Source organism: Numida meleagris, chromosome 6 (genome assembly GCF_002078875.1).
Source record: "Numida meleagris isolate 19003 breed g44 Domestic line chromosome 6, NumMel1.0, whole genome shotgun sequence".
NCBI classification, from domain to species: domain Eukaryota; kingdom Metazoa; phylum Chordata; class Aves; order Galliformes; family Numididae; genus Numida; species Numida meleagris.
Window position 1 is genome coordinate 50,248,701 of NC_034414.1, and position 12,880 is coordinate 50,261,580.

The window sequence follows — 12,880 nt, forward strand, 5'->3', positions numbered from 1 at the left end:
ATGAGCCCCATTCCTTGCTACTGCAGGCAGCAGTGCTGGAAATCCTAATGAAAAACTGAGCATGCTCCGGCATAAATGTAACTGAGCAATGGAGTTGCCCCTAATAGAAGCTGATCTAGTCCTCTGGAGGTTTGCAAGCTTTGTCTAATATTCAGGCTAAATTTATTAAAGGATAGTATCTAGTCATTCGTTATTGCTGCAGTACTGTCTTTTAGTTTAGATAGCCTCTTCTGTTATATCGTGTTGAGTTTATAGAAAGCAATCAGAATCCCCACACTCTTAACCTCTTTCAGGCTAAACAAGCCAGCATATTTTAATCTAATTTCAGAAGATAAATTCTTCATTTCCTTGATTATTGTAGCACTAATATAGACTGAATTAATCTTCCTTGCATCTGGGTGCCCAGAGCCACATATTGTGTTCCAGATGGCCTCATCATGGCCTTACTCTCTAAAAATGCCTCATGAGGGATGTCTCAACCCAAATGGCTTTCCCAGCAATGATTAACTAATCAACCCAGAATTTTCTCCATTTCTGCAACAGCCAGTGGGTGATCCCTAACTTATAACAGATTTTTGTCATTAGCCTGAGGGTAATGTAGGTTTGTGCTGCCCATGGGCAGGTACATATCTGAAGAAAGTGTCAAAGCACAGGGCCATTGCTGTTTATTTGGATGGAGTAACACAGCTAGTCACTCCAGAACACTGCTTCATATTCTCATTGATGCTGGAAGTGCCCATCTTTCCCTGCTGACTACAATAGGAACGTAAATTTTATGTTCCAAAGTTGGGTTGCTTGGTTGGGTGATCTGTGCCTGGCCAAAGGGACACATTACATCTTGTTTCTATGACTTGGGGGCATCAATTCTCCCCCATGCTTCCCAATTCACATCACAGCAGCATGATTGCTTGAACTGATGTAGAACAAGTGATCACTGATCATAGAAAGAATTTATATCATTTATTCTCTGACCATTAAACTGCATTCTTGAACTGAAATAAGGTGTGTAACAACGTAGAAAATGTGGAGATTCACTGATTAGGTTTACAGTGTTATCCACTTCAAATGACTATTCCAGCTCTACTTTTTCCTACCACTTCTTTCCTAGTTAAGCCCATTCACTAGGCGTATGTGTCTGCCCTAATACACCAGAGACTGAGCAAAGGATCTTTATAACTCAAATCTTGAGCTAAAAATCCTCTTGTACAGGTAAGGTCTGGAGCAGACTTGCATGTCCTGGTGACAAACTGCACATTCTGACTGCTGGGTTTCAAGTACTGTTTTAGTGTAGACAATAGATTAAGGATTTTTGATGACAACATATTTGGCTGAAAGTTTAACTGTAGTAGTATGCTTACTCTCTCTCTTTCTTTTTCTTTCTCCTCTCCTTTCCCTCCTCCTCTCCACTGACATTAAAGCTAGCATCTTGGAGAGCTGTATTTAATCACCCACCCAAACTTCAGTGAGAAGCGTTTGATTTCTTTCGCAGTTTATGCCTTGGGATATTTGGTTGAAGGTAATTTTAGCTGCTTGAACTGTGGTAAAGAAGGGCTGAGATTTTAACTAGCCTTGTAGGACCTAATTAATAGGTCATAAACATGTCACAGAAGCAAATGTTTACCCTTAATTTTGAAAAGAAGGTAAATTAGGAGATTTTCTTACATCCTCATAGGAGGAGAACAATCTACTGCAACACCAGTTCCATGTACCTCTTAATTAGGTTATTTAATCAGGATGCTTTTGATCTGAACATTATTGTTCTGTATTGCAGTCCAGAGGGACTGATCAGTGTGAGATTCAGCTTCTCAGAGATAACCAGCAACACTTGACTGCAAAGCAGGATGATCTCTTAAAATACCCGGAAAATTCTCTTAAGAGCTGCCTTAGAACTTGGGGATTAATCTTGGCTATGTATTTCAGCTCCACTTCAATTCTTTAACTGTTTGCACATTGGAAAAGAAAATAATAAACCTTTATGGCCATTCTGAAAGGCTGTTAGTTCTTTTGCAGACATCTGTGCGTTTCAAGCACATAGGAACTTATGTAGAATACAAGCTAGTGATTTAAATAGAGCTGTGGGAATTGTGCTGGGAAAGGCTGAAGAAATAAAATGGAACTAGTTCATTCATCGTTTTAATGGCATTTAGGTTGCCTCATAAAGGAAGTGGCAGCTTTTATTGCTCGTAGAAGGACTTACACCGCTATTAAAGAACAACGCTTCAGCTACTTCTGCTCTGAACTGCAGTGTGAAAAACCCCGGTGGACTCTATTCTATTTACTACTTAGCAGCTTAATACTAACTAATAAAGCAAAGTGGAAGGAGGGTGTTTGGAAACAACAATTGCAATATTTAAAATCTAATGGCTGGGAGAAGAGTAATACCTTAAATAAAACTGTTTTCCTTGGCATGTTTAGCTCCTAAATGCTTCTACATTCAAATCTGTTGACTTTTATAATTTCATGTTGCATTTAAACACCAAAATGTGATAGGATCAAAGCTTCCTCAAAACCTGGATCCAGGTCTAAAAAAATCTTGCTAAATACTTTCCTAATTCTTCTTAAGCCTGCCACTGTTTTTCACCCAATGTTTTCAACCAAAATTTTTAAATACAATTGTAGCAGCACAAACAAACAAATCATTTAGGCAATGGTTTTAAACTGAAAGAGTGAAGATTAATTTAGATATAAGGAAGAAACGCCTTACTATGAGAATGGTGAAACACTGGATCAGGCTGCCCAGAGAAGTCATGGAAGTATTGAAGACCAGGTTGGATGAGGCTTAGAGCAACCTGGTCCAGTGGAAGGTGTCTCTACCCATGGTTAGGAGGGTTGGAACTGGATGGTGTTTAAGGTTCCTTCCAGCTCAAAACATTCCATGATTCTATGATTCTAAAAATGAAGGATGTGGGAGAGAAGTGAAATCCCTATTTGTACCCAAAAATGTCGTTTCATAAATGTCGTCTCCAGAGAGAGGCAGGATGGGTAAGCTCCTGTATGCTTCTGGTTTATAAAATGGGATCCCTGGATTGCTGATATGTTCTATAGTCTATAGTTTTGCTCTGAATCACTGCTGTATCTCATGGGAACTGTTGTTCATTCAGAACAGATGGTTCAGAGATGTCGACAAGAAAAGGACCCAAAAGATAAATCCCTGAGATACTTTGGTACCATTTCTGACGCAGAGAGTTCATTGAGTTTATAGTTAACGGCACAAAAACTTTTCAATTCTTTTCAAAATTAAAATATGAAGTTTGTCCTTAAAAATTTATCAGGGAAGAAAAATAATCCAACATCATAATTTTAGTAATCAAAAATCAGATTAGGTAATTTTCCACTGAGAGTTAAAACAAAACCTTTCTACCTGTCTCTTAGAAGCCTTACAGGCTTATCCCTTTCTACTGTCCTATAGTTATCTATTCCCGCAGAGAGCATAGTCAGTCTCTGTCCTGGACTTTCCTAAATCATAGACTAACTCTGATCAATCTTTACTTTCATGTTTCCTCCTGCAAATTGTTGGGGATAGCTGCTAACTCAGTGCTGAGCCACTGTGGTTAAAATTTGGGGTAGCAATTTGCTAATGGGTTAGAAAAGGATGGAGCATGAAAAACAGAGAGAGATGGATATAAAAAAAATCCTCGTAAGGCATCTAACCATGAATGAATGAAAGCTGTCCATCTCTCAGATTTATTTTGTTTTCATGATTGTCATGGTTTTGTGATTTTTGGTTATTGGTATTCCACATCATAACATCATGTGGTGAATGTACCTGGTTCTCAGAAGAGAAGGACTACTACAGTCCCCACGGTACTTTGCTCCTCTGTTACCATTTTCCAGCCGGAGGGAAAAGATAAAAGCTCACAGTATAAAAACTTGCAGATCGTGAGACCTCATCCCTTTTCCGCCCGTCTCTCGTCTTGGCAGCACCTCGCTCTCCAGCCGTCTTATCGTCGGTAGTAGAGTAAGGCCTACCTTGATTTTGGGACATTCTCTCTCTCTGTATTGGATTTATCAGCTTAAATTGTAATTATATTGTATTATAGTGTGTTGTTTTGCATTCCGATATCTTATTTAGTAAATTAGTTTGTTTCTCCTCAGATTGTTGCCGCTGTTCTTTGCTCTCAGGGCCATCTCCTTACCCTTTTCCCCTTTTCCCGGGGCGTGGACCCGTGGATCCCCCGTCCCCTTTGTTACGGAACCGGGCCGAACGCCCGTAAACCGTTGACAATGATTTACTCCTCCTATGTATAGCTTGTATCAGCTTACACATTCCAAGCTGAGACCAATACTGAAACCAGTAGAAGGTCGAAAGAACACAGGAAGCGTATGAGCCATGCCAGAGGTGCATCTAACCTACTACCTGTTTGAAAGCAGAGGTGCCCGGAGAAGTGTATAAGAACAGAGCAAGCACAGTCATATTTTTCCAGAAAATCCACCCAGCCTCTTTCAATTTGCAACTCATGCACTTCCTTACTTACAAGTGATACTATCTCAAAGATTTTCTTGCTTGAAGACCTACAGTATAACTGGGTATTGTGTGACTAAATGCCTCTGTTTTTTTTTTTTTTTTTTTTTCAAACCTGTCACTTGTTTAGCCATTTGATGCTCTCCAATTCTTTTATTAGCTGAGCAAGAAAACTTGCTTACAATTTCCTTGCTGCCCATAGCTTTGGATATATCTTTCCTGTGATTCTTCTCTCTGCCATTTCCTCTACACAATGAAGAGTCCTATCTGTGTGTTTGCACTTTGCATGGGATGTACTCCACATTTTTTCTCATCCTCGCTTCCCTTTGCTGTATTTATTTCTGTTTCTCTTGCATTATTTCTGAGATGGAGAAACCTAAGCTGCATACAATAGCCTGCTTATGGATGCATCGCTGACTTGTACTGTGGCATAATGATGTTCCTATTTTGTTCTTTAATCCTTTATAATATACAAAATAGTTTTAAGCTGGTGTTTTCTTGAGAGCATCTGTTATAACTCAGAACACTGAGTGGTGATAGCTAGTTCTGAACTTCTTGGTGAGTTTATAGCTGGGTTCCAAAATGCTATTGGTCACTCTGCTCTAAAATCCTTTGGTGGACTGTCACAATATCCTCAGCCCCATGTTCCTGAGCAGCTCACTGCCATCAGTGAATGCTCTCATCACACTGGTCCTCTGCTTTTTACAGGTTATTTCTAAACATATACCTGCCTGAGAACACTTTTTGTCATTCAGAATATGGGCTATTTGTACTTACATTTCATTTCATATTACCTTTTAATAACTCTCAGTAAAATATGAATTTGTAATCAGCGTTGTCATAACATAATTCAAGTTTAACACCTCAACTTCTCTGCACCTCTTCTATGTGGAAATTATGTTTATGGTACACCAGGTTTATAACAAAAGCACACTCAGTGCCTTTATTCTGTTTGCCAGTAAGCACTAGCAGGGATGTATCTTGACTTCTACATAACCTATTTCTGGGTGCAGGCACTTAGTAATAATGAGTATGAAGACTTGCATCTCAAGTTTGCTGGTATGTTTAGACATATAATTCAATTCCTCTTACCCACAAAATATGTATTCTTTTTTTTTATTTATTTAGGGCAAGTTTTGTCTTTAGCTGTTAAAGACAGCTTGGAAAGCAAAGGCTATGACATTGGCCCTGGATCCATCATCTGCTTGATATCCTATTCTTATCAAGAATGGGCACGGTCAACTTGAAGGCTTTAATTTTCATGTTTTACTTGTTGTTTGGTTGGAGAAGAAGTAGGAATAATTGGCTTTTATAATGGACTGTTCATGTCTGCAAAAGAAAACACACCTGTATGAGAACTGTTGAGTCACAGCCTGAACCACTGATTGAGCACTTGGAGAAAAGACCCCATCAGCTCTGGAAGCATAGGTGAAGGCAGTTTAAGGGCTGACTGCCACTGAGTAAGGATCTCTTTCTGGAGATCCCTCCTTAGTGGAGCTTTTCCCTGTAAACCCACATCTTCAGAGATGGGTAAACAATCTTCTTCCCTTCCTTCTTTCTATAGTGCCAGTCCTTTTGTCATTACACCTCTTTGCAACGCCTTTTCTATTGTGTTGATCTTTCTGATTGCTTCACAAATCTATGGACTCACTTCCTTCTGTTGTTGGTGGTGACTGCTTTATTCAAACTGGTTTGCAGGGAAAGCATATCTCTAGGTTCCAGCTATGAGAGGGACAGTAAATAAGCCTAACCAATTAGAGAAATGTTCACGCAGGTGCAAAGATTCTGTAGAAAGCTCTTTTTGCTGTTGCCTTTTAAAGCCACTTTAATCATCATTGTGCAGCTTAAGTTATACGAGAGGCTTTTGTGTGGTGCACATCTCACGAAGAGTGTTGTAGCGCTTCAATTACACTACAGAAATCTTCAGTCCTAAGGACGTATCTGGTACCAAAATAACTCTAAGCATCTTCTCAGTCCTTGATAGAATGAGCCAATTAAGTAGTGAGTGGTCAAGCTGTAGAGTCTCCAAGATCATTCAAAGATTTATAGTACTGCTTAGGAGCACTGTTAAAAAATAAATAAATTCTGATCTGTGTAGTTCCACAAACAATAGATAAAGACAGCAGCTGTAAAGTGCTTGGAATCTGTCATGGTTTTGTGATTTTCGGTTATTGGTATTCCACATCATAACATCATGTAGTGGACATACCTAGTTCTCAGAAGAGAAGGACTACTACAGTCCCCACGGTACTTTGCTCCTTTGTTACCATTTTCCAGCCGGAGGGAAAAGATAGAAGCTCGCAGTATAAAAACTTGCAGATCACGAGACCTTGTCCCTTTTTTTCCGCCGTCTCTCGTCTTGGCAGCACCTCGCTCTCCAGCCGCCTTATCGTCGGTAGTAGAGTAAGGCCTACCTTGATTTTGGGACATTCTCTCTCTCTGTATTGAATTTATCAGCTTAAATTGTAATTATATTGTATTATAGTGTGTTGTTTTGCATTCCGATATTTTATTTAGTAAATTAGTTTGTTTCTCCTCAGATTGTTGCCGCTGTTCTTTGCTCTCAGGGCCATCTCCCTACCCTCTTCCCCTTTCCCCTTTTCCCGGGACGTGGGCCCTTGGGTCCCCCGTCCCCTTTGTCACGGAATCGGGCCTAACGCCCGTAAACCGTCGACAGAATCAAAGACCTTTGAAAAACATCAGTAGTAACCTGATAATTATCTGCTCATCTAATGAAGTGTAAACCCCCATGGAAATCAAGGTACTACTGGGATTGCCTTTTCCATAATTCAATATTTTTTTCTAATTCTGTTTTCTTTGATAGTAAAATCTCCTTTCTTTTTTGTTTCCCTACTGCCAAGTTAAAATTAAGCAGTTAAAACTGTGTTGAAAAGATTTTCTAAAAAAAAAAAAACCTTATTCATGTTGGTAAAACTCACAATAACTGCTTATTTCTTTCTCTTGTGGTGAATCCTATAATACCAAAGCATAAAGTGAGCGATTTATCTATTTACGTTTATATTAGTGGTGGCCTGAGGGGATAATTTCAGGAAGAAATTCTATAATATTTTCTGCAGCAAAGCTCTTGCTTTAAGGGCTGAAAAATCACAAGGCTGTTAAACTGATGCTTCTGTTCTCTAGTATACTACAACAAAAGGGCAATTTCAGCCCATTTGTTAAGAAAAGCTTCAAGTATAAGCAAATATTTGAGCAATGTGTATTTTATTTTTGGATGAAGGATTTGAAAAATTCACTGAATCATAGATTTTGGGGTTTAAAGATAATGTTGTCAGCTAAAATGATCTTATCTTTAAAATAATTGGTTTAATTAATCTTGAACTAAGACAAATAATATTTCTTGGCTGAAGAACATACGTAATGTATGCATATTTCCTTATACCTCCTATCAAAGTAAGCCTTTTTTTTCTCTCTGTTTTTTTTTCCTTGCTCCCTTCCTCTTTCTTTTTCTTTCTTCACCATCTGGAAATTTGGCGCTTTTATCACCACCCCTTGTCAGTCATCAGAATTTGCCCCCATCTTCTACAACTCTCGTCAATTTTATTCTCTTGTGCGTATTACCTCTGCATATCTTTTTTCTTGTGCTGTCTTTTCCTAGGTTGACTGCATATTACACAGAGAAGAGAAAACAACACTATTAAAAACAAGATCTTCAGAAATAAGACAGAAGAGCCACTATCAATATCTGTCTTTTTTATTCACCTTTTCCCTCTGAGAATTGAAGGCCAGTCCCATGACTGTGTGACAAAACTTGCCAATGCATGTCACTGAGGTAGGTCAAATTAAATGTTCCAGCAGTAATATGAATTCCTAGCAAAGAGAAGTGCTGGAGAAGCAAACTGAAAGAGATTATTGGCTTTTTGAAGTATTTGAGAGTCAGATATGGGTCTTAGGCTGTCTCTGATTAAGGGAACATTTGGCAAAGAGCATCAGGATTTGGGAAGGACTGTATTTGAAATGTTAGAAACAGCCAAGGATTTTTTCAGGAAGGACCCACACAAGGGTCTTGGGCTCCTATCTCTTTTCCCCTGCTCTTCTGGAGATGAGACCACCGTCATGTATTTAATAATCATTTTCCACAAGAACTGACTTGTTTTCCCTCCTTCCTATCTCAACTTTCTGAGAGATGAAAGCCAAGGTCTACTTAAGGGACCAGGAGATAAAGGCCAGGAGGAGAAAGGAAAGCTGTGGAGAGTTCTGGTGAGTAATGCTTTCTGCTCCTGGTATTACATAGAGCAGCGTGGACATTACAGTTACTTGAGAGAAGTTACAGTTACTTGAGAGACTAATGTGCCATGTCCTCTCCAGGATATACTGAAAATGTATGTGCTTCATGTCTTCTTCTCCTTCCTACGTTTTTGTCCCCCTCCTAAGCCAGCAAACTTCAAATCTTAGCTTGAAAGGAAGTCTTCAGGTTTGCTAATTTTGAAGTTGATAGAGCTAATTTCCAGGAATGATGATAAAATACTATGAAAATAGCAGTTTTTATGATTCGATTTGATTGCATCCATTTTCATTTCCCTTCTTATTTCAGTAGCACATTTATGTAAGTTCCTTCTGTTCCTTGTACAGAAGGTTGTCGCCTTCACTTTAGATCAGTTTTAACTTACATTCTGCTTGCTTATATTTCATGCAGTCATTTTTTTAGTTAATTTTTTTTTTGGTCTACCCTTCCAAATCTGTCCAATTATGAATATGTCCAAATTAATTCTATTCCAAATCTATTACCATGTATGGACATTTCATCTTCCATTTTCATGGGAAAAAGGTACATCAAATGCCTGGAAGCCACAAGTATCTAAGACATGCTCCTGCTGTAACTTTTGCCCGTCTTCACTGAATTGACTGCCATTCTGTTCTGTAAATTCACTTGTTCTTCTTGGATAGGTAGAGATACTTAGAATTGACTGTGTTGGTGTATATACATGATAGTAGATTAAAATGAATACTTTTGAGTCCAACTGATGTTAATGGGATCCAAGTATTTTCAAAATACAGAACACTAGTTAGAGTTTCTCACTGGTAGCTGGTTCTACTTCAGGCCATGACTAACTCCTTAATCTTTCAATACTTGCTTGAAGAGGTACAGAAAAAGTCCGCTATAAAGGTGTGAAAGATGGTAGCTACTGATCTAAGTCACTGGGCTTGTTGGTAGACCATGAGTTGCTCTGTACTTGATGAGTTCATGTATTTTCCAAGTTACACATTCACATTATCATGACAACTGAAATTAAAGATTTACCTGTTCTTTATTTTTGGTTTTAGATAAATGTTTTTAAATTATCTCCTTTTTAGTAGTGCAAATTTAAGGTGTTTCTCAGTTATCATGAAAAATTCATCTTGCAGCTGTCTGGGTGCATACTCTATTTAACATCTACATTTATTTTTAAGAAAATCATAGAATACATATTAAATTCATCAACTAATTTTCAGTAGGGAGATTGCATTTGAGAAACAAATTTGAGAGTTGGAGAAATGGAAAATGAAAGGAACTGTCCTTTTCCATCTTGGAGACTCATCATTCTTCACCATGGTAATACAGGCATCTGAATTTCAAGTCTAGAACTAGATGATTGCTGCCAGTCACTTAAGAGTAACTGCTACTATGAGTTGCAAAGGATGAAGGTTTTGTATATATTTTAAAAAGTGGAAGTACAGCAATCTCTGTACTGAATGTTGTGCTCTGAAGAGTACTGAGTAAATGATAATGTTTTCTTCCTAAGCATAGAGCTGGAGAGACTTCCAGCTGGAGAGCTGCTCTGGGAAAAAGCTTGGACACTGGGAAAGGTGGAAAATGCCTGGGAGAAATGAGTCTGTTGGCAGGAAAGCTGCTCATGAGAACTGGTGAGTGAGGCTGTGATTATTCAGATCCAGTTAAGAACTTTGATGTTCAATATCTATGCTTTGAAATATCAAGAAATGTTTAGAAAACTAGCATCTCCTAAAGACAAATCCCATTTTTTGGAATTAGTTCTGTAGCCCTTATTTATATGGAAGGTGCTGCTGAAGTCACACACACACAGAGGTCTCAGACTGAATTTAAGTGAAATAATGTTAAAACTCCCATGAAGTGCAAATTAATTGGAAAGAGCTTAATTGGGATCACCAGTTTATTGGGATATCTCCCAGGGAGCAGATTTAGCCTAATGAGAATGGATGGTAGTATCTGCTGATTAAGTGGGAGAGTGTTATCACGTGTTGAACTTAATGAGGAGGGCTCCACTGAGTTTCAAAGTGTGTTCAAGGTTTTTCCTAGCTCAAAAGAGTAAGGTTTGCTTTCATGTTTCTGTTGCCAGAGGAGACTTTATTTAGGAACGGATCTCATCCAGCCTGTTTTGTATATAAATTTATCCTTCCACCAGCATATTCTCCTACTGTGATATAATAAGGGAAATTCGTATTTCTGAAAAGTCAGACTATCTGTCTTCCTGCAATAAATATATTTAGAGATAGCTATAAGGTAACTAAGGAGAAAGAAGAAAGGCAATTCTGCTGTCAACAGACAGATCAGACAAGGCAGGGTTGATAGATGCTTGTGATATTTTAACAGATATGCTCCTAGACTTTCTGCTCTCTGCCTTGGTTGGGTGCTAAAAACAATTCCTACTCTTACCTTCAGGGATTTATTATTATCTTTAGAAAATATGCTTAGCTGAAACCCCAGCTAGACTATATGAAATTGTGCCTCCAGATCTTTTAAGTGCCGTGTCTAAGAACTGTCTCCAGTGTCTTTGCTCATACGGGTTTTTCAGAACATTCTCCTGTGAAAAAATGCTTCTCTAAAATTCCTGGCGACCACTGTAATATATTTCATAATTTCCTACATAATGCATGCTGTAATAAATCATGTCTTAGTACCTAGTGATGTTAGCTTTTGGTTACCCTTCATTGCTTGTAAAAATTTTCTTAGGTTAAGAGCTTTTACTTTGAGTTTAAAACCTCTCTTCTGTGCAATAACATCCTGCTGAGAAGATTTTGATTTAAGACCTCCCTCTAACCTAGTTCACACTTAAATACTCATCCTACTGATCTTTAATTCTTTGTAATGTACCCAGGGATTCAGGAGAGAAAATATGGAGTTCAAAAGTAATAAGAATGATTGATTCAGCTTTTACCAACGTTGCCCTACTCACTAATCTGTATATTTTCAATATTAATGTTTTCTATAAAATTGTCAGTTAACCTGTCTGTTACAGTAATAAATAATTTTGGCTGCCACAGCCAATCTGTGCAGAAGACAGCTATGCAGTTATTAAACACGAAGTAGAAGATAGCAGGAAAAAGCATTTTCCCTTCACCCAGCGCCTTTTACTTGGTGCAGGTGTTTGACTGTATTTCAGGAGTTCTAGCAGAAAATCCATGAAAACAGGTTAATCTCCAGGGTCCCGTTTTACTATGAAGACAACTTTATATAACACAGTTCTGTTCCTATTTCATTTTTATTGTCAATTTCTGTTGCTTCCTTCCACTTCCCTATCTATCGCACTCTTCCTATGTGAGACTTGACCTCCCTCTGACAAAACAGTGGTCATGGATAAACCAATCATCTTTTCTTTCTAACCACCATTTTCCAACTACCAGCCTGATCCTATTAAGGCTGCCTATAACCTCAACTTTCTTGGATTCAATCCGCTTCTATGAATTCAAGACTATCTTCCCTGTCAGTGACCACCTACTCCTCCTACGCACATGTAAGCGGGATTTCTTTACTTCTGTACGTACGCCATCCTCTATAGGACCATAGCTGATCCTCTTCTGTAACTGGCCACAAAATGATACCACTCTTGTGCATCTCATGCTCTAGCATTGGCTGACTCTTCCTTGTGCATTACCAGAACAAACGTACAACATACAACTCTAATCTAGAAGGAATATAAAAAATACAGTGTTTCTCAGTCACTTTAAGGGTTTTTGGACTTTTTTGAGCCCATACAAGCAACATGTGCTGTCAAAAAAAAAAAAAAAAGCTACAACATCCTGCCAAGAGCTCCCCAACTCAACCACTCAACCTACGATTTGCTACTATTTCCTTCCTGCAGCAGCTCTGTGCCAATAAAAGTATTTCATATTCCAAAAAGAGAAATGTGGGGTGGAGCTTTGTGTTTTTAATTGAAAATTGTGTTAGTATTCATCTGATTACTGAATTATTTTCAACAGAAACAAGTTGCACCTAAGAGTTTAGCTTTTAAATTTTATGGAGGCAGGGTTATGATTAAAAATAACTATTTCATTTATACTATGAAGAATACGTTAACAGTTTTAAACCTGAACTTGTCACTCTACGGGTGAATAATTGCTTGATACTCAGTAGATGATGTAAGGGTACAAATAAAAAGTTTTAAGAAAGTAAATCATTTAGAGGACAGACTTAGGAATCTTGGTTGGTCTCCTAAATGTGTT

General features: G+C 38.3%; 1 protein-coding gene and 1 long non-coding RNA gene across 2 annotated transcripts in view; one reads left to right on the top strand and one right to left on the bottom strand.

Annotated features, from left to right (window-relative positions):
* The window catches only part of BEGAIN (brain enriched guanylate kinase associated), a 69,432-nt gene that overhangs the window by 37,408 nt on the left and 19,144 nt on the right, over nt 1-12,880 (bottom strand). The window lies entirely within an intron of this gene.
* On the top strand, nt 8,100-10,305 carry LOC110401705. The gene is made up of 3 exons (XR_002440547.1): nt 8,100-8,252; nt 8,605-8,680; nt 10,204-10,305. It is a non-coding gene; the product is annotated as an uncharacterized LOC110401705 (long non-coding RNA).